This window comes from Polypterus senegalus, chromosome 12 (genome assembly GCF_016835505.1).
Source record: "Polypterus senegalus isolate Bchr_013 chromosome 12, ASM1683550v1, whole genome shotgun sequence".
Classification (NCBI taxonomy): domain Eukaryota; kingdom Metazoa; phylum Chordata; class Cladistia; order Polypteriformes; family Polypteridae; genus Polypterus; species Polypterus senegalus.
This window is the reverse complement of record NC_053165.1, coordinates 125,640,358-125,663,189: the sequence shown is the minus strand read 5'-3', so window position 1 is coordinate 125,663,189 and position 22,832 is coordinate 125,640,358. Positions and strand designations below refer to the sequence as shown.

The 22,832-nt window shown below is 40.0% G+C and overlaps 1 long non-coding RNA gene across 1 annotated transcript; it reads left to right on the top strand.

The window, feature by feature from the left end:
• Positions 1–2,512: 2,512 nt before the first annotated feature.
• On the top strand, positions 2,513–19,993 carry LOC120540695. The gene is made up of 3 exons (XR_005635839.1): positions 2,513–2,548; positions 19,470–19,505; positions 19,890–19,993. It is a non-coding gene; the product is annotated as an uncharacterized LOC120540695 (long non-coding RNA).
• Positions 19,994–22,832: the final 2,839 nt, after the last annotated feature.

The window sequence follows — 22,832 nt, the reverse complement described above, 5'->3', positions numbered from 1 at the left end:
TTTGTTGTTTATACCACTGTTGAAACCAACAAATAGTACGTTTTTTCTTACCTCCACTTGGTATGCGCTGAAATTCTTCTATTTCCCCCTGTGCTTTTGCCATTGCCTTTTCACAGAACGCTGAGCTTAAAGGCTATTTATATTGATTTGCATATTCAAAGATCAGGTAACATCTCTCTTCTTCTCTCTTCCTCTACTCCTCCAAGGCAATCTTTGTCCTCCCTGATGCCAGCTCCCATGGGTAAAGCAGAGTGACTCCTTTTACACTGTGAGTACTTGCGGTGCCAGGGTATAGCCCATTGAAAGCACTTCCACTTCAAGTGCAGTCCCAGAAAGTAGGGACCATTAATCCCTGCAGCACCTCTTGGTAGCACCCATGGAATCCTACAGGGATAGTCCATGGCATTGTAGTTACCAGCATGCCCTGCAGGTGTCCATACTGGTGCCCAGCCCAGGGATGCTGCAATCTAGCATAACAGAGAAAAATGTAGTCTTGCTGAACTCTCCCTCCCAGTTCCTCTATTACTTTGGCCTACCGGCCAGGTACAGATCTTTACTGCATACTTTTTGAGATTACAGTGTACCCAGGTCCAAATGGACTCCTCCTACTAACTTGCTTGTCAAGGCAGAACATTTCTTGCCTTCCTTCTGGTTTATCCAAAGGCTGGCCTCCTAGCCAGGTAATGGATCTTGAACCAGAAATGGATGTTCATGCTTGCCATCTATTGCATTATTCAAATGAAATCTTTACAATAACAATGTTGTAGATTTTTTTTTTCTATTTAAATTACAGTTATGGTATATGAGTTATAGGTGCTTGTTTCTGTGAACTGCAGTGTTTGAATAAACCTTTATAAAAGATAGCAAAGACAGAAATTAAGAATATCTGTTTGTAGATCAGTGGATAATTTTGTACTTTAAAGAGAAATTTAAGAAAAATACAAATCCCTTTGAAGGAATCCCAGACATCTGATACCTGGCAGCACCACTATGTGAACCTATGTTCTTACTGAATCTTCACATGCCTACACTACTCAAAAAAACACATATATACATTTGACATACTGTGGTAGGCTGGTGCCCTGCCTGGTGTTTGTTTCCTGCATTGCACCCTGTTTTGGCTGGGATTGGCTCCAGCAGACCCCCGTGACCCTGTAGATAGGATATAGCGGGTTGGATAATAGATGTATGGACATTTGACATACGTCTCTGCTCCTGAAAACGGCTAAGATGTTCATTTGTACTTTTGACGTCTTATTGACATTGTCACACATGTGCGCATGGGAGGCAGCCAAAGGGCTTGAGTAAGGGCAATTCCAAATCAGACTGGGATGTGGCAGAGTGCACTGATTCTTTTTCTCACTTTCCTGCAGACCATTCATGGGAGATTCCACCTGGCCCTGTTGACATCACTTCCAGGTCCGAGCCTATGAAGGAAGACCTTGTCAGCTCCGGCCCCTTTGATTTCATGTCCAGCCTCAAGCCTATGGCTGAAGACCCTTACGATACCGGCCCCTTTGACTTCACTTCCTGTCTTACCTTTTAAAAGCTTCCACCTTTCCCCTATTCCCTCAGTTCTGTTTTGGACTCCTGTTTGTGCATGTCAGTGTTATCTTTTATTTGCAATTTGCAGCCAGGAAACCAGTTATACGGGTGGTTCCCCAAACCTTGCTATGGCTCTGTGTGGAGTATGTGACAACATATAATTCATCTGCTTTCCCCATTTCATCCACAACATAGTGTCTGTAAGCTTTAAAATACAGTGGAACCTCGGTTCACGAACGTCTCGGTTCACATACAACTCGGTTCACCACCAAAAAGTTCGCCAAACTTTTGCCTCGGTTTACAACCACACACTCAGTATACGAACAAGCCAGTTTCCCTTGCGTGCCTGAGCTGAGCTGAGAGAGAGAGAGAGAGAGCGAGCGAGCGAGCGAGCCACGTGCCTGCTGGGGAGGGGGAGGGGGAGATTGCTGCATGTGTTTGCTTGCCTATCTGCAGGCAGTACGTGCAAGCGAACCATCCCCCCAATTCCACCCCGGCACAGGCAGGCTGAGACAGAGAGAGAGAGAGAAGAAAGCGAGAGAGAGCGAGCGAGCCGCGTGCCTGCAAGAGCCCTGTTCATTGTTCTCAGTCAGACGTGCATGCGTTACCTGTACTCTCTTTGTGCTCTACAGTATTTTGTGTGCTTTTGCAGTTAACTATGGCTTCTAAGCAAGTGAAGAGTGGTGAGAAGAAAGTTTTGAAGAAACTTGAAATCGAAGTAAAGAAAGAAATTACAAGAGTTGGAAAAACTGTTTACCAGTTTACTCATTTACCAATCTAAGAACCCTTGTGCTTTCAAGCAGCACAATATAAACAAAGCCAGACTGCCAGTAATGTGGAGTGTAAACACGAAGGGTTGGGTCACAAGGACTTTCTTTTTGGAATGGCTGCATGAGGCTTTCGCTCCCACCAGCTAAACAGCTAAAAACACCAGAAACCCAAGAAATCACAAGAGAAAACACCTGAAGCAAAACACTTCATGCCAGAACTCGACTCATGCAAGGTTAGTTTTCTTGGTGGTTTTGTATTACGGATTTTTCAAAAGGTAATTTTTTAGTTAGTAGCGTGAATTGTTGCAATGTTACTTTTCTCTTCTTTCAAATGTTCGCTTTTTTCCCTGTGCTTAAAACTCATGAAAGTGTTTACAGATTGAGTTGTTCATAGCGCGATTAGTTGCAATGTTACTTTTCTCTTTTTTCAAATGTTCCTTTTTTTCCGCTGTGCTTAAAACTCATTTTAAAATAAGTGTTTACAGCTATCGGTCTGTAAGTCTATTAGCATGAACTCCTGCAATTTTTTTTGGTTGCTTATGGTTGGTTTTTAAAGTTCAGATTTGTTCTAATGTTCCTTTTTTTCCACTGTGCTTAAAATTCATTTAAAAAAAACTGCTGCACATGCTGCTGACAGAGGTTGGGTGGTGTGTGTGTGTGTGTGTGCTACAGAGAGAGAGGGCGAGTGAGCAAGCGCAGAGAGCGAGCGCGTGGCAAGCAAGCAGAGAAATGAGCAAGCACATACTGATGACAGGGAAGGGAGGGGGAGGGGGTGGTTGGTGTATGTGTGTGTGTGTGTGTGTGTGATACAGAGAGAGAGAGCGCACGAGCAGGCTGAGCAGGGAGCCTGGGTGTTTTGTGTCAGTGTTATTCAATGTTATTACATTAGTTTACTATTACACTGTGCATTCTGTGGTGTAATTAACAATATTTGTGCTTAATCTTTTCATATATTTACATATTTACATACTATTCAATGTTTTTACATTGGTTTAGTATTACACTGTGCATTCTATGGTGTAATTAACTATATTTGTGCTTAATCTTTTCATATATTTACATATTTACATACAGTTTGTACAGTCTGGAATGGATTAATTGTATTTACATACAATCCTATGGGGGAAACTGCTTCGGTTCATGACCAACTCGGTTTACGACCAAAGTTCTGGAACGAATTATGGTCGTGAACCGAGGTTCCACTGTATTGGTTCTTTTATAGAGAAAATCATTATTGTTTGTTAAATACTGTGTGTTTTTAGATATACAGTAATCCCTCACTATATCGCGGATTTTATATGTAAGCATATCTAAATATATAACGCAGATTTTTCGCTGCTTCACGGGTTCTGCGGACAATGGATCTTCTTACTTCCTGTACATGCTTCATCAGTTGGTTTGCCCAGTTGATTTCATACAAGGGACGCTATTGGCGGATGGCTGAGAAGCTAACCAATCAGAGCATGCAATTAAGTTTCTGTGTGCTGAATGGCTCAGCGACGGAGTGCCGAATTCGATTCTGAGGCATTAACCAGGAAGTTTCGTCTTGCTCATTCAGCATCAACATGTTTTGCTGTGTAAAGAGTTCACTTTTGTGCTCTTTTTTGTTTATCTCTGTGCGTAGTCAAGCCCTTCATTATGGCTCCAAAACGATCTGCTCTTGCTACTGCTTCTGGGGCCGTGCCCAAGCACCAACGGAAGATGTTAACGATTGCCGAAAAGGTAAAAGTTTTGGACATGCTGAAGGAAGGGAAAAGCTACACCGCTGTAGGACACCATTACGGCATCAATGAGGCTACGATTCTTTTTATTTAAAAGTAGGAAAGGAATATAAGATTTACGGCAGTGTCCTTTTAACCAGGGTGCAAAACGAGTTGTAAGTGGATGTAATAAGGCAGTAATCTGGATGGAATCTGCTTTATGGATTTGGATTGAAGACTTCCGGAAGAAGAACAACGGCAGTGCTACACAGTCGCCTGAAGAGGCTCCTTTAGAAGAGCTGTAATGCTCTCCTTTGTTGTACAGTAAAACTAAACTCATCGTTATCGGACAAGTCATCATGTCATTAGCCAAGTTTCCATCCAGTTTTTTGCGACATTTTGATATCGACAAACAGAATATACGTAAAAAAATGTGCGAAATTTGCTGTCTCCAGCCTGTTTCCATCCAACTGGCTTTTTATCGATAAAATGGTATGCGTGATGACGTCATCCCCTCCAAAACGAACTGTCGTATAAGTTTTGTTGTATCGCGAAAAAAAATCTGCCCTTGAGCCGTTTCCATACATAATTTTGTGTATGTCGCAAATTATCTACCTTTTGTTTTCCACGTTACACCCCCTCCACTAAACAAAGAAACAAAGAAATGGAGAGATTATTCAGACAGTTTTTTAAAATTTGCCAGCTTACTGTTATTTCAGTTTCACAAATAATTGGAATTGTACATAATATCCGAAGACGACAGCAGAATGAAGCAGTTGCTTGTCTGATAGCCCTAGAGCTCGAAGAAAGTACCCCAGTGCGATGAAACCCACGGGTATGGGAGAGACGACGGAATAAGACCTTCTGGGAGGAGGTGGTGGGGAGACACTTCACAGAAAATCTCTGGCTGCAACATTTTAGAATGACACGGCCAACGTTTGAGATGTTGTGTGGATTCATCAGTCCTGATGTTGCGCCCATCACAGGTTGTCACCGACCACCAGTTCCAACCCAAAAGCGGATTGCCATCACCCTTTACAAGCTGGCAACCTGCGCCGAGTATAGAGTAGTTGGAGAAACTTTCGGGGTTAGTAAAACTACCGTCCATCGATGTGTATATGCTGTGTGCACCGCTATTAAAGAAAAATTAATGCGGCATTATATCAGACTTCCGACTGTAGCGGAGGCCAATGAAATTGCATACCGCAATTCCTTGGTGCATCTTGTGCCACAGATTTACGGTGCTGGATGGCGCATGTGCCTATTCTTCCCCGACGGAAGGCTACGCGATTACATTAATCGCAAAGGGTAGACATCTATTGTTCTCCAGGCCCTTGTTGATGACAGGTGCATGAAACGAGACATTTGCGTTGGCACTCCTGGAAGTGCCCATGATGCAGCTGTGTTTGCAGCATCGGATCTGTACAGGTGAGCCTACCTTTCAACATCCCTTCTCAGTGTGATAACAACTGAATTAGTACTGTAACCTGCTTCCCTTAAGGTTTTTAATTAAAACTGAAATTTGAATTAATACAAAATAACGACGTTTAATCAAAAAAACTAAAGTTAATATTAATGAGAGAATTTCTCATATATGCTAAAACATCTGCCATTTAATAATAAGAAAAAAATGTTTAGATAATGAAACACACGGTTTATTAAATATTTTGACTGGCACAGTAAATTACCTTTGCGGTTTTTGTATTATTTAGACATCCTGAGAGACACCCCAGGCTACAGTTGATGTGGAGGGAGTTCAGGTACCCCTTTTAGTAGCAGGAGACCCAGCCTATCCGCTACTGCATTGGCTCATCACGAGAAATAACGAGTCTCTTCATCAGACCATGCGAACCGCTCCGCTATTCTCGTTTTGATTGCACGTGATGAAAATGTATCATGTGACACATTTATTTGCATTAAAGCCCTTTTTTCCGACAAAAAGTGTTTCCAATGTAGTTTTTGCGACATCTGAAGTATCGATATGGAATTTATGCGCTAAAGTTAAACGGAAAAATATTATGTCGACATGTACAACATTTTATCGATAATTAGCATTTCCATCAGCTAAAATTTAAAGCGCTAAATATTTTTTCGCAAAAACTCCTTGGATGGAAACCTGGTTATTGTTGGTGAGTAACCATAATTAATTTTCTACTTACAGTACTTAGTACATGTACATACAGTATGTTTAGTGTCACTGTACACAAATTTACTGTATACAATTTTCCTTGAATTGTACGTATTTATTGCTGGTGGCCTGTCTATCGTAATGGCTGTAACATATGTGATATCGGAGACACTCGATATCTTTAAAATAATATTTAGGTTTTACTGTATATAAACAGTGTGCTTACATACATAATTTCAATGAATCTTACCTAATATCTAAGAGAATACAAAGGGTTTATGCTGTATAACTCTGCGGGGAATATTTATAAACAGTGTGGGAGAGTTTATAAGGTCTTAAAATATATAAAAATAACCATACAAACATATGGTTTCTACTTCGTGGATTTTCACCTATCGCGGGGGGTTCTGGAACGCAAATCCCTGCGATCGAGGAGGGATTACTGTATACTGAAAGTTATTTCTATAGCTTATTTTGTGGCACTTGCCATTAAGATACCAATGTTTTACATGTGAATGTTTTGAAAAATCCTATTTGATATTGTGTTTCTATGATCATTTACAGAAAGTTACTATAAAAGACCAGTATGATTTCAAATTGTTTCTTAGAAAAAAACATCTTTTTGTGTAATGTTGTCAAATTCTACTGATAATGTAAAAGTTAGTACTTGTGCAATCTGAGCATGTGCTAGTTAGATTATTATCATAATCATTTTTAAAATTTTGCCTCAAACAGTATCTTCAGTAGTAGCCTGAACAACAAGGTTGGTCTGGGCTTTGAAGGTTTTGGGGGGATTGGAGTGGTTTTGAATGAAGATGGAGCAACAGATATACTGTTGGTCTTTCTTTTTGTGTTTTCTTCAGGGAATTTTTTTATTTTTAGTCATATTTCCTTGCAGAAACGGATAAAATTAAATAGAGGGTTGAATGGACATACTTTTCAGGTAAAATGTTATTTTTAATCATATTTCTCTGCAGAAAACTGCGAAATAAAATAAAATGAAAGTGCCACTGCTGAAATGCTACAGATAGGCAAGTATGTTGTGGCCATTACATACCAAAGTCTTCTGCTTATATACCAAAAATATAACTTTTTTTAAATTTCTAAGCATCTTTTACAAAATATACCCATCTTTTCAGGTATATTTGTTGCATCCTTGCTAAAAGAACATTTAAAAATATATTTTTTTATAAAATGTATTTTATATATAAGTACAATTTTTTAATATACTGTTGTTTCTTAATGTAGCCAGTCAACTTTGTATAGGGTTTGCTGTTTGCACTACCTTCAAATATACAGTACTGTATCTGTCTCAAAGAAACAGATATAGATAGATTAAAGAGTGATAAAAATGCAGGTATAACAGACAGTAACTTTGTATAATGTTAACCCTGCGATCGAGGAGGGATTACTGTATATGACCTGAACCAGTTAAGAGCAGCCCCTTTAAGCCCAACAGGATGTTCAAGCTGCAACAGCATTATCTCATGGTCAATAGTGTCAAAGGCAACGGACAAGTTAAGGAGGACAAGGACTGAGTCAGTAATAATAGAGATGGCATTGAATACTTTAAGGAGGGCTGTCTCAACACCATAATAATGCCTAAAGCCAGATTAGTAAATCTCAAATAAATTATTGGAGTTAAGGTGATCAACCAATTGATTATAAATAATTCTTTCTAATATTTTAGCCAAAAAAGGCAATTGGGAAATCGGGGAAAAAAATGGCTAAAACTCCAGGATCTAATTCTGCCTCTTTTAGACAAGAACGTACTGCAGCATGTTTAAAGAATGAGGGCACAACTCCCTCACTAATAGAACCATTGATAACGACTAGTAAAGACTGACCCAAAACATCAAAGGCTTCCACTATGAGGCGTGACGGTACAATATCAAGAGGACTGAGAGCTGGTTTAAGGGTGTCAATAGTTCTTTTTAACTCTGAAAGTGAGACAAGATCAAAAGATTCCAAGACAATGCCATGATTAACAGTAGGAAGTTCATAGCCAGTTGAAACAATACCACAGCAAATTTGATCAATTTTACTGACAAAGAATGAAAGAAACTGCTCACATGAAAGAAAGGTGCTATTTAATCCCATCACAGAATGAGGGTGAATGGCTGCATTAATTGAATTAAATAAGACCCTAGGATTCTTAGAATGACGGGATATACTAAATCAGGGAATAAATCATGTTTAGCTTTCTTAACTGCAACCTGGAAGTTAAATAGAGAAGTCCTAAAAATCTGTTTAGAAACAATCAGTCCATCTTTTTTCCAACGCCGTTCTGCAGTTCGACAGGCACGGAACAGCGATCACATAGTTTCATTTAGCCAGGGAGCAGGTCTTCCCTTATTACAGTGTATCTTGAGTGGAGCAATTGAGTCTAAAACCGTTTTACAAAAAGAATTAAATTCTAAGACTGAATCCTCAATACCATCATATTGGACATGCACATCAAGACTAGAGAATATGGTTTTAAAATCGGATATAATAGAAGAATTTTTAAAAAAAGAGAGCAGTGTTGAGCACAATTAGTAGTAGGGACATCTACAGTAATATTTAAATCCATCATTATATTATATTACTAGCAAAATACCCGCGCTTCGCAGCGGAGAAGTAGTGTGTTAAAGAAGCAATGAAAAAGAAAAGGAAACATTTTGAAAATAACGTAACATGATTGTCAATGTAATTGTTTTGTCACTGTTGTGAGTGATGAGTGTTGTTGTCATATATATATATATATATTTACACACACATACATAAACATATATATATATATACATATCTATACATATACGCATATATATATACATATATATATATCTACATATATACACATACATATACACACACACATAAATACATACACACATACACACACAAATACATATATATATATACATACACACACACATATATAAACATATATATACATATACATACATATCTACATATATACACACACAGCTATTTCCTATCAGTGCAATACGCTGCTTGTTAAAACGGTTGACTCCGCTCTTACGTGCAAGTCTGCGTGGATATTATGAACTATCGTATTTGTTCAAGTTCTATTTAAATTTTAAATAGAAGGAATTTTTATTTAGTCGACAGAAATATCTTTGGTAGGAATGGTAAAAACAGACAGGAATATTATTCGTGAATAAATCAACTCAAACCTTAAACAACTTATAATATTTTGCTCTCCATAAAATTTATCCTGTCTAAATTATACAAGTTAGAAATAAAGTAAGCGTTAAAAGAACAAACATTCACATTTCTTTACTCTTATGTAATTTTATATAAAAAATAAACTTAGATTTTAAATATCCCAAAAGATTTTGCTCTCCATAAAAATATATCCTGTCAAAATGATACAAATTCAAATATGAACATGCTGCATAACAAAACCTAGAAATATAAATGAAATGTGTTCTTTTCAGCAATAACAAATCAAATCATTCAGTTTTCTTTGCTCATATGTCATTTTAGAGCTGGACGCCTGGCATCTTTTTTTGGCCACAGGTTCGTTTATGTTTGGTGTGAGGTTCTGTGTTGTGGAGATTCTCAGGATGGATTGCAGGTGCTCATCAGTGAGGCGACTCCTGTGTGCTGTTTTGTTAGTCTTTATCACTGAGAAGAGCTTCTCACACAGATATGTGCTACCAAACATGCATAAGGTTCGAGCCGCATGTAGACGGACTTTTTTTGTTCTTCGAAGTCACCAAAGCGCAGCTGAAGCGCTGCATTATGGGATCTGTAGTTTATTGTGTTACCAGCGCTTCATATACCCGGGCTTTAATAACAATAATACAGTATATAAAGTGATCTCGCGGGCGGATATAATTACGCCGGGCCAGATGTGGCCTGACCCTTGAGTTTGACACATATGGACTAAATAGAACTTGAAAAGATATATTTTTTCAAATGTGATCGCGCAATTCAGATAGAGTTGACGCGCACTACAGCCTGCATGCCTCAATAAGTCATCCTCCCCTCGCTCTTACTTTTTTACCGTTCATCTAATGAATACACTGAGTATGGCTTTACCAAAACAATCATTGATGGCGAATAAAGTATCCATTATTCGAGTATGTAGAGCGGGATATATATATATATACATATATATATACCCGCGTATCGCAGCGGAGAAGTAGTGTGTTAAAAAAGGTAGAAAAAGAAAAGGGAACATTTTAAAAATAACGTAACATGACTGTCAATATACAGTATTTGTTTTGTGAGTGTTACTGAGTGTTGCTGTCATCAAGGATTTGATTATCATTATTTCTTTCAATCAGGTTCGTATTTGTAGGATGTGTTGTGTTCAAGTTACATTCCGTGTTTGTCAATCGTTGTAAAGATGACAGGTTTCATTCATCGATTCGTTTCTTACTGCATCAATAAACAGCTCGTCTTCTTTATCTGAGACCTGACACACTGCATGCACGGTTTTTCTTTACACTGTCTTCCTTTAGCAGGACATTGACTTTTTCCAACGTGTGCTTTGTTTTGGATTTATGAATATGCTTGTATGTATCAAGCGCTTCATATTTTTGCTGCCTTTTCAATTGTGTAATTCGGTTTTTGTTCAGCTCTTTGGAACTGTTGCTTTTTATCTGTGCACTGCGTCAGTTCACGTGAGCCGCTCGGTGTACATGCATCGAAGTTTCCCAGCTGTGCTGGTGCCATCTCGTGCTATGTCCATGGCTGTATTTAATGTTACCTTAGTCCTGGCACTTAAAACTTTCTCTCGCAGTTTCGCTGAGTTTGTACCAAACACCACCCTGACCATCTCATCTTCCTCTGCATAAGCACAGTCCTTAACCCGTGAATATTTAGTGGAGTTTGCTATTGGATTGCCGCTGACGGACGGCCTTATATGGGCAGGCACTAAATTACAAACGCCAGCGGCAGCCTGTCTATGAACTTAATTTAAAGTGTAGGTTTACATCGTGCTTTGTTTCCGAAGTAGCAGAAGTCATGAATATGGTTGTATATGTCACTCGCTCGCTTCTTATTGTTTCGCTGCCTTCTCAATTATATAATGCATGTTTTCTTCAGCGCTTTTTTTAGGTCTTCCTGGTTTTCTATGTACTGCGTGATTACGTGGGAGGCGTGATGATGTCACACGAAACTCCGCCCCCACGGCGTTCAAGCTCATCTCCATTACAGTAAATGGAGAAAAACTGCTTCCAGTTATGACCATTACGTGTAGAATTTCGATATAAAACCTGCCCAACTTTTGTAAGGAAGCTGTAAGGAATGAACCTGCCAAATTTCAGCCTTCCACCCACACGGGAAGTTGGAGAATTAGTGATGAGTCAGTGAGTGAGTGAGTCAGTGAGTGAGTGAGTGAGTGAGTGAGTGAGTGAGTGAGTGAGTGAGGGCTTTGCCTTTTATTAGTATAGATTTGGCAACAAACGTGAATGTTAAAATCACCAACAATACATACTTTGTCATGAGAGAGGATGCTATCAGCCAGGAGATCAGAGAATTGAGAAATGAAGATATCATTAATTACAGGAGGTCTATAAACCACAGCAAACAACAAAGAAGGGGAGCTGTGCATTTCGAAAAGTTGCAATTCAAAGTTACTAAACGGACCCCTTGTAAGGCTCCGACACAAGATCATACTTTTAAAAACAGTGTCAATGCCCCAACCACGATTAATCAGCCGAGGAGAGTTTAAAAATGAATAACCTGATGGTACCAAGTCAGTAAAACATGAAGAGTCACCATTTACAATCCAGGTCTCAGTGATGAGAAAGAAATCCAGATTATTTGAGATAATAAAAATCTTGCAGAATAAAAGTTTTATTAGACACTGATCTCATGTTCAAGAGAGCAGCCTTGATAGAAGTAGAAGAGCTAGCTGCGGGATGAGCAAGAGTGAGCAAGCGGATTAGCAGCGTTTAATCCCCAAGAGCACACCGAGGAAGAGTGATGCTGCCTTGAAATGGAGAAATTAAATCCGGTGTCCTGCGCCCATGAACCAGGGATGGAGTCCTGTTCAGGAGAAGATGGGTCATAGACGACTCGCAGGGAATCTAAGCTCTGGGACTTAAGTCGGCGTTTTTTAACAGTAATACAGGCTCTTTTTCCACGGTGGCGGCGGGTGCGTTTGCGTTTTCAAGAGGCATTCAGCTCACTGATACAGGTGAACACCTGTGTCCAGGTGAAGAAGTCAGCAGACGAATAAAACAAAGGTGGAGATTCATATAATATCCTATCAGGAGATGAAAATTGGGAGGAAAGCAAGCAAGAAAATATGTTAAGTAAAGAATCATGAACATAGGACAGTGGCCGTTGAGATAAAGTATCTATCTATCTATCTATCTATGTAAAATAATACATAAAAACAAAGATAAAACATAGATTAGTGAGACAAGCAGATGGCCAGCCACACCAGTTGGCGCCACCTTGTATGAAGGACACCGCCAAGGGTAAAGTGGTAAAGATTGAAAAGAGGAAAGGCTTAAGAACAGGTTTAGGGAGAAAATCCTAAATGATTGCAATCATTTGTGAGTGTGGAGGAATGGTGGGGGAAGAATGGCAAAGTTTATATTGAGAGCAGGTGAAGGGGTGTTAGGTATGAAAGCAGGAACAAGCCCATTCGGGTTCATAGAGACACAGTGGTGGAACAGAGAGGTGCAGCATACGATATAGGCAAAGAATACATGGTACCCAATAACAAAAGTCCAGCAGGCCACTAGTGGGCCGCTAGTGGCCAAATACCAGTCTATCAGCGGCTGCTGCCAGTGGTGCTCTAACATTTTGCACATCAGCTTTTGGCTGGGCTCCTAGTGGCCCATTAATGGCAGCAGCTAGTGGCTGACAGTCAGTCCTCAGGTGGCAGGAGAGCACTTGCTAATAGAAACCCACCCTTCAGTTACTCTATGATTTTTTGTTTTATCTAAATATTAAATATTGTTGTGGGCAGTTCATTAATTGAACATCACTTCTTCTTCTTCTTTCGGGTGCTCCTATTAGGGGTTGATATTTTTTTTTGATATTTTTTGATATCTTCCTGTCCTCTGCATCTTACTCTTGTTATACCCACCACCTGCATGTCCTCTCTCACCACATCCATAAACCTTCTATTAGGCCTTCCTCTTTTCCTCTTGCATGGCAGCTCTGTACTTAGTATCCTTTTTCCAATATACCCAGCATCTCTCCTCTCCTCCAAACCAACGCAATCTCGCCTCTCTGACTTTCTCTCTAAAACGTCCAACCTAAGCTGACCCTCTAATGTACTCATTACTAATCCTATCCATCCTCATCACACCCAATGCAAATCTTAGCATCTTTAACTCTGCCACCTCCTGCTCTGTCCTATTGTTTGGTCAGTGCCACCATCTGCAACCCATTTAACATAGATGGTCTCACTACTGTCCTATAGACATTCCCCTTTCACTCTTGCTGATACCCATTTATCACAAATTACTCCTGACACTCTTCTCCCCTTTACACCCTGCCTGCACTATTTTTCACCTCTTTTCCACAATCCCTGTTACTCTGCACTGTTGATCTCAAGTATTTAAACTTCTCCACTTTCGCCAGCTCTACTCCCTGCATCCTCATTATTCCACTGACCTCCCTCTCATTCGCACATATGTATTCTGTCTTGTTCCAAACTGACCTTTATTCTTCTCCTTTCTAAAGCATATCCCCACCTCTCCAGGGTTTCCTCAACCTGCTTCCTTTTCTTACTACAAATCACAAAGTCAGCAGCAAACATCATAGTCCATGGGGACTCCTGTCTAATCTTGTCCGTCAACCTGTCCATTGCCATTGCAAAAAAGAAAGGGCTCAGAGCCAATCCCTGATGTAATCCCACATCTATGTTGAATGCATCTGTCATTCCCACCACAGACCTCACCATTGTCACACTTCTTTCCCAGCTTGGTTCCTCTGTCTAGCCAATTGGTTCAGATCATTGTCCTACTTCTCATACAATTCATCATACGCCTTTTCTTTAGCCTTTGACACCTCTCTCTTCACTGTATGCCTTATCTCATTGTACTCTACTTTCTGCATCTCTCTGACTATCCCACTTCTTCTTCGCCAACTTCTTCCTCTGTATACTCTTCTGTACTTCCCCATTTCACCACCAGGTTTCCTTTTCCTCCTTCCTCTTCCAGATGTCATGCCAAGCAACCTTCTTGCTGTCATCCTTACTACTTCTGCTGTTGTTGCCCAGCTGTCTGGCAACTCGTCACTGCCACCCATTGCCTGTCTTACTTCCTCCCTGAATTCAACTTTCCAGTCTTCCTTTTTCCAACTTCCACCATTTGATCCTCAGCTCTGCCCTCACTCTCATCCTCTTCTTGATCTGCAATGTCATCCTACAGACCTCTATCCTATGCTGCCCAACTACACTTTCCCCTGCCACCACTTTGCAGTCTTCAACTTGCCAATAGGAATTCGCCAGGCTAATACAGTGGAGAACTTTAAAGCACTGCTAAAAACTCATTATTTTAACATGGCTTTCTCATAGCTTCATCTTAACTTAATCATGATGCTCTGTATATTAAATTAATTATCATTATTATTGATGGTGGCTCCAAAATTTGTACTAACCCCTAATTTCTCTTCTGTGCTTTTTCTGGTTTTCTGTGGTGGCAATCTATGCCACCACCACCTAATCAAAGCACCGTGATGTCCCTATATTGATGGATTAAAGGCCATAATTCCACATGACCGTCATCATCATATTCTTCCATAAGAATCCTGAATACAATGATGACTGATTGAGGTCATTTATGTTAGGTGAATGTCTAGATGGGGCTGGATGGTCTCGTGATCTGGAACCACTGCAGATTTTATTTATTTTTTCTTTCCTCCTTGGCCATCGTACCTTACTTTTATTCAATGTTAATTAGTGTTCCCTACTTTTAATTCTTATTTATTTTGTCTTTTTTTCTCTTTCTTCATCATGTAAAGCACTTTGAGCTACATTATTTGTATGAAAATGTGCTATATAAATAAATGTTGTTCTTGTTCAATCTCCTTCAGACTGACCCTCCTGCATAGGATATAATCTACCTGTGTGCATCTTCCTCCACTCTTGTACATCATCTTATGTTCCTCCCTCTTCTTTGAAATCATATTCACCACAGCCATGTCCATTCTTTTTGTAAAATCCACCTTCTTCATTCCATTCCTTAATTACATACATTCCCATCACTTCCTCATCTCCTCTGCTCCCTTCACCAACATGTCCATTGAAATCCACTCCAATCATCACTCTGTGTCCCTTGGGTACACTGTTCATCACTTAATTCAACTCACTCCAGAAATCTTCTTTCTCATCCATCGCACACCCAATTTGTGAGGCATATGCACTACCAATATTCATCATCATACCTTCAATTTCCAGCTTCATAATTATCACTCTCTCAGACACTCTTTTCACCCCCAAAACACTCTTGACATACTGTTCCTTGTAGATTCTGCAGATCTCATTGTTAGTGGAAGACTGTTCCATAACCTTGAAGCAATAGTTTGTCTTTAATCTGGTATGAGGAACCAAAAGGAAATGTAACACAATCATATCTTAGAGCATGGGCCGAGATTATAAAACTGAATTTAAAAAAAAAAAAAAGATAACCTTTACTAGTACCATAAATGTATACCTGCTGTTACAGACTCAAATCAAATATGTTTTTAATGTCTCCTGATTGCCCCGGCCATCACACAGATATTTGTTGTTAACTTCTGTCATTAACCCCAGTGTTTTTCAAGAGTACCATTGAAATAATAAAGACACATTTATAATATTTTGACTCTGGCATCTACAGGATTGATTCTTGTTAGTGGCTGTAAAAATAGACATACTGTGGATGAGACTTTTCAGGTTTTGGTCCTTGAAGCAGATTTTCTATTCCACACCTGTCCAGCTACACAACTGGGCAACTGCATTTGTCATTAGGTAGGGAATTATTCTCCTCACTGATTCTTTGACTGTCCTGCTTTCTTTAATAGACAGATATTGCCCCTGTTAGAAAACAACAGACGTTAGGACACATCTCTTAGAACAACTGCTCAAATACCCCAAATTGCATTTAAAATTTGTGACAAATGTTTTGTGAAATTACCAATTTCTCTCAAAGCTCCTGGTCCTGAAAGATCATGGAATCCATATCCTTCAGACACTCTCCTGTGTTGAGGGTGTGAGAAAAAGGAAGGTCAACATCAACATAAACATTATTTGTACTTTGCAGGGTTTTGAATGAAGTTAGAAAGCTTGCTAGTGAGCTCCTCCTGCATCTTCTGCATCACTGGCATGGTTGTTCAGAAGTTAACTGTAATGTAAAAACAGACATATCAAAAATTATATAAGTACAAGTAGATTACTACTCTATCTACTGCATGTAATGTGAATGCAATACACACTGTCAAGGCCATTCTGATCAGGAAAGTTCTCCTGGAATCTGCCATAGTTCAGACCTATTGCAACATATCAAAGTAATATTATACAATTATAGTAAGGTGAAATTAGGGTTAAATGAAAAAATCAGTGTATTTCCATTGCAATGACACCATTAATTTATCTTTGTCTTGATAAAGGATACATCATACACAAGCTACTTACCTTACCTAATGTTTGTTGTATCACTGGTGGTTCTGACTCTGAGTGAAAAATTACCAAAACATCAATTTGGCAGTGTTTTTTTAATACGGTCTTGTTTTGCAATATATATATATATATATATATATATGTATTGTGAATAAAGGCGCTATATAGCGCCCGACCCAGCACAGACTCACACAGAGGCATGTGTAAAATTACAAAAACTTTTATTTTTCTTCACCTGTGGGGCACGTCTTCCCCGTGAACCCCACAGGCATAACACAGTCCCACAAGCACTCAAGTCACAAAACACAACCCTTCTTCTGGCACCACCACTCCTCCCTGGCAACCTCATCCTCTTCCTCCCTATTCTGGCCCAGAATGGTGTTTGCTGGCCCTTTTTATAGCCCACATGGAAGTGATCCAGGTGCTCGATCAACTGTTTCTGATTGCACTTCCGGGCTGGGCTGTAGAGTTGTCCAGGCCGGTTCAGGGACCCATGCAGCACCCCCTGGCAGCCACCCCAGATCCCAACAGGGCTGTGGAGAACTCCATCTCCCATGGAGCCCTGTGGGAAACTGAGGCACCATCATCTGCCAGGGAGGCTATCACCAAGCGTCCCAGGGGAGGTACTGAGGAGCCCATGTATGCTCTTCGGAACATATTTAGAAGGGGCGTCCTGCCACAGTATATATATATATATATAGAGAGAGAGAGAGAGAGAGAGAAGTGTCTTGTTAAAATTCTTGTTAAGCAAAAATCTTAACACCTTTCGAAAAAAGGTGCTGTTATAAAATAAAACCATAAAACTGTCTGGCCCCACATTCATTAGAGAAATAAGCCCCCGGCTTTTTGCAGCACTTATTAAACTAATATACATCAAACCAAGTTTGTTTACATAAAAATAGACAGACAACTTTCAAAAATCATAAGGAATGTTATTAAAATACATGTATCATTCTAAGAAATATATAAGTGCTCATTTATATTTTAAAGATCATAAGAAATTAAATTCATTCTCAAGGAAGACATTGTTTTACTAATGTTTTACTAATTTACTAAGAGGAGGCTCTTGTTAAAATTAGCAAAAAGCCTTAACATCTTTTGTTAAAAGGCGCTGGTGCCATTTACATTTTGAATAAAGCACTAGCGCTGTTTGGTCCAAGGCCATTCAGCAAGTTTGAAAATAAATATTAAAATATGTATCTCCTACTAACGAATATAGGCTGTCTTTAAAGCTCATAAGCATCTGGCTCTTTGTGATACATTTTAAACTAAATTAAAATTGCAAGGAAAGTTATTAAAATGAATGTACCATTCTAAGAAATACTTAAGTCTTAAACTGTAAGTAATTGTTTATTTTTCAAAGCTTCCGCTGTACCAAATGGCTTATTTAAAAAAAAAAAAAACTGTTTAGTTGAAGCGTTTACAAAATAATATTTGAATGAACAGATTTCAACGCCATAGTGTGTCTCTGCCAAGGGGAGGTAAGACATCAACAAGTTATTACCTATGAGCTTTCTACCAAATATACAGGGCGTGTCAGTCTGTCTTTCAAAGGTAGGCAGAGAAAAACTGACTATATACAAATCTCATCTATAGCCACCTAGTAATGCTAATCTTTTCATCATATACGTGCATTTGTACTCTTTTCAAAAGGTAAGCAATTTCATTTTTTTTCTTCTGTAATGTAAACAAAGAAAAAATACCTTTTCTGTTGGTAAGTGTAGATTTTTCAAATATAAGTTGTTATGATCATGCCTCTTGAAACTGTTGAATGATTCTCTTTTTATATCTGCTTTCAAATTAGACAGTTCCAGGGAATCATTGGGTAATAAATAAGACCGAATTTCACTTGGAGGTGTTTTTTTTTTTTAAATCAAAGACCATTTCTATATATGTTGTGGTCCCCGACCGGGGCTGGAGCCCGGCCGGGACGCCCAGGAGGATGTGAGGAGGGCTTGTGCCTCCTCCAGACTGTGAGGGGGTGTCCGTCCTGGTTCTGTTGGGAGCCACGGGTCGAGGGCATGGAAGCCCTATCCTGTAGGGGCCCGTGGTCACCGCCAGGCGGAGCCCCAATGCCGGTTTATCCCGTACGGTCCTCGGCTGGGGCTGGAGCCCGGCCGGGACGCTTTGGAGGACCAGAGGAGGGCGAGTGCCTCCTCCAGACCGAGTGGGGGCGTCCGTCCTGGTTATGCAGGGGGCCTCGGGTACAGGGCTTGGAAGCCCAGCCCTGTAGGGACCCGTGGCCACCGCCAGGCGGCACCCCAGTGCCTGTTTATTCCAGGAGCCCGGCACTTCCGCCACACCAGGAAGTGCCGGGGGGAAGACGACAGGGGACACCCGGATGACTTCCGGGTGCGCAGCCGGCATTTCCGCCACACGGGGGTGTGTCCGCGGGAGATTGCCAGGAAGCAGCTGGAGCCCGTCCGGGTTCCTATAAAAGGGGCCGCCTCCCTCCAGTCGTTGACAAGAGTCGGGTGGAAGAGTGGCAACGTCTGGAGGAGGAAGGAGGCGGTGGGAAGAAAAGAGAGAGAGAAAGAGAGAGAGAAAGAGAAAAGGAGAAACAGAAAAGAGAAGGCATTGGAGTGGCCTGGACTAAGGAGTATTGGGGTTGGTGAGCGAATTGTAAAAGAATAATGGAGAATAAACCTGTGTTTGTGGGTGACATTGACGTGTCTGCCTGTCAGTGTCCGGGGCGAGGTTCACAATGTTATTCTAACTTTATAAATGAAGTGTTTTTCTTATTTCAGAGGGTTGAAGTTTCTGGCATATTGATTCCCTAAAAAGTGAGTTAGTTCTGTTACTTTTTAATTTTTTCTTTATAAGTACATACAATCTTATTGCTTTATATTTAAATTGTAGAAGAATTGGAGGCCAAGTAGTTTTCTTTTTTACATTTAACTAGCACTCAGTTAAAGAACCTAATCACTAGCACAGATTGGTGTTTTGAAACTAAATATCCTGTCTCGGATAAGAAAGATAAATTGTTCTCGGAGTAGTACAGTAGTACTGTAACCTATAGGTGCAGGGGTAAAAATAAAACTTTATAGGTTAAATATATTGTCACACATGTGTGTCTAGGAGACAGCTAAAGGGCCTGGGGAACTGTAATACTACACCAGACCAGGGGGTGGCAAGGTTTGCTGACTGACTGTCTCAGTTTCTTGCAGACCATTTCCGGGAAATCTCACCAGATTTCGACGCCTCTGATGACTTCACTTCCAGCTCTGAATGATCAGTTCTGTTTTGGACTCAGTCTTGTGAACATCTCTGTTCAAATATCTAAAAACTTTTTGCAGCTGGGAAATAATATACTGGTGGCTGCCCCAAACCTTTATGATGTCTGGAGACTCATTCTTATCAGAACATATATATTTTTTACAAAAATCTCAACACCTGTGAAGAGCGATCAGTCCTTTCAAGGTTCCAGGCAACTTCAGGAATCAGCACAAAGAACTTTGGACTGCCTCTTATTGAACATCTCTTTCACGCAGCCTGGTAAGTTTAGTTATTCGTTCGAGTGTGATGATGAATGTTTGTTATAAACAAAACTTAGTCTTGTTTGTTTTTTAGGAAAGTCATCACCATGCAAATACTCGGCGCAGATCACATCATCACGTGGGTTTCTTACACAAATAGTATGGGAATTTGAAAGAATTGCCACCTGTACTAAAGCTGAAGAGCTGAAGGCTGAAATTGATTGAGTTCTGCAGGATTTTCAAAGTGCCCAAGCTTTTACCCCTTTTTCCTGATTTACGAGAAAAGGTCTTTTTACTGTACACTATTTTAGAAAATGTTTTCCTAAAATAATGGAAAGTGGAAGCAGCAGCTATGGGCACAGCAGCAATGGAAGCAGCTGTGGCAAGGGAAATAAAATAATCTTGATTTTGTGTGTGAGAAGACTGTTTACACCAGTTCTTTGTCAGATACTGCCAGCCCAAGTAACAAAGGTATACCTTCATTGCCCACAATTTGAAAGGTTAAGATTGGTACTTTTTAATGAAGTTTTTGATTGAAAAAGGAGTGAATCCTCATGTTACCACTCAAGGAAAGAAGTTGATGTGCTTCACAGATTTGGGTTATCATTTACATTTTATCAATTCTCTCAACTTTTTACAGATAAAGTTGCGTGCCATGCCTAAAGCCATGGGGTTTGAAGCTAAAAACCAGGATTATATTGGTCCCTATCCTAAGCCTTAATGCTATGGTGTGCAAAGTATGATGACGAAAGAAACAGAAGAATTGTTTGCCTGGTATCAAACATTTTGTTTTTGATTTTAAGAGGATATGGTTTTTATTGTAAAAATTATGTTAAAGTTCCTAAAACTGCCTGCATCAAATTTAGAGTCGAAGTCATCAAAATTGACAATATTGACCTTTTTCAGTGTATGACCCTAGCCTCTCTGAATATGGCCATGTACAGGCAAAACTGAAAACCACCAAAATATATCGGTATAATTCCTCCTGAATATTGCATCAGCAGTCAGAAAAACTATTCAAACACCTCTATTCAATTACTAATGTATCTCTGTTAAACAGAAAAGTTGAACATTCATCACTCTCTAAACCTTGGGGAGGCAAAGAAGGGTTCCTTTATTCTTGAAGGCTATGCAAGAGTTAGTGATGTTTCAACCGCCTTTGAGTTTGCTGGCTGCTTTTACCATAGATATCAATAAAGCTATGATTTAAACAGCAAACATCCTTTAACTGGCCTAACTTGTGCAGTTATGTATCAAACGTTTATGCATAAATTGGAAATACTTTGGACCAAATTTAAGCTCAATGTGCATGTGATATGGATGCATAAATGGGAGGCAATGAAAAAACACAACCTCGAGCTACAAGGCATGTTAACTGTTCTAACTTCCCCCTCTGCATTTTCTTCTTTTGGTAACATGAGTGTCAGACTGTTAGTTTCTTTATCTTTTTTTTAAACTAATGTTAGATATCCCTGCAGAACAGAAGTGTAAAGCTTTACCTTCTTGTCAGCCTCTATATCACAACGTTGCAGGGTGTTTCTTATTTCCTTGTCCACTTCTCTTTCAGTGGTGCACAAGAGGTCATTCGCATTAGCGATCTTTTGTTGAAAAGAGCCATTTGATGCTGTGATGCCAAATACATTTCATGAGTGTATTCCATGTTTATATTCTAGTTGCTAATAAACTGGGGTCTCATGCATAACGACAAAAGTGGAAATGTGTGTACACACAAAAAAAATCCAGATGCATAAATCTGTGCGTACGCCAACTTCTACATTCTTCCACTACATAAATCCCAGTCTGCATGAAATGTAATGTTCGTGCACGTGCCTGCTGCCCCTCCCAGACTCCTCCCAGAATTACCTCTTTGAATTTGCAAATCAATATAAATAGCCCCTTATGTTTTGCATTCTGTGAAAAGACAATGTCAAAAGCATAGGGGAAAAAGCAATGAGCAGTAATATAAACAAAAGGAAGTTGTTCGAGTAACAGAGTGGTGGAGAAACTCAAAAGTTCAAGTTCAGAAAGTCGCAAAGTGCCTGAAATAAATAAGAAGTGGACAGATATTAAAGTCGCTGTGAAAAGGCGAGTCATAGTCCACCGTCTGAATGTCATATGGAAGCATATTAGGGTACAAGTCAAGTCAAGTCAAGTTGGAGAGCATGCACTGGTACAGTGCGTTGCCGCACCCATTACATGACGAAACAACTCGGGATCCTGGTTTGCAACCCCCCAGGCAGGCACGTGGTCCAGTCCCACCCTCTGGAAATGAATCTTTATCTGCCGCAGCCAGGTGTTACGCAGGCGACCCCTTGGCCTGGTCCAGCCACTCAGGTCCCCAAAAACAAAGACCTTACGAGCCGGATCACCCTCGGGGAAACATGCCACATGGCCGTAGCACCATAACTGATGCTCCCTCACAATGCAGGTAATGTGCCTAATTCAGGACTCCATGAGCAACCACTCATTTGACACAAAGTCAAACAAACGGTACCCAAGGATTTTCCGGAGAGACACAGTACCAAAGGAGTCCAGTCTTCGTCTCAGGTCACTGGATAGCGTCCATGTCTCGCAACTATATTGCAAGACAGGAAGCACCAGGAATCTAAAAACTTGGACCTTTATCCTTTTGCA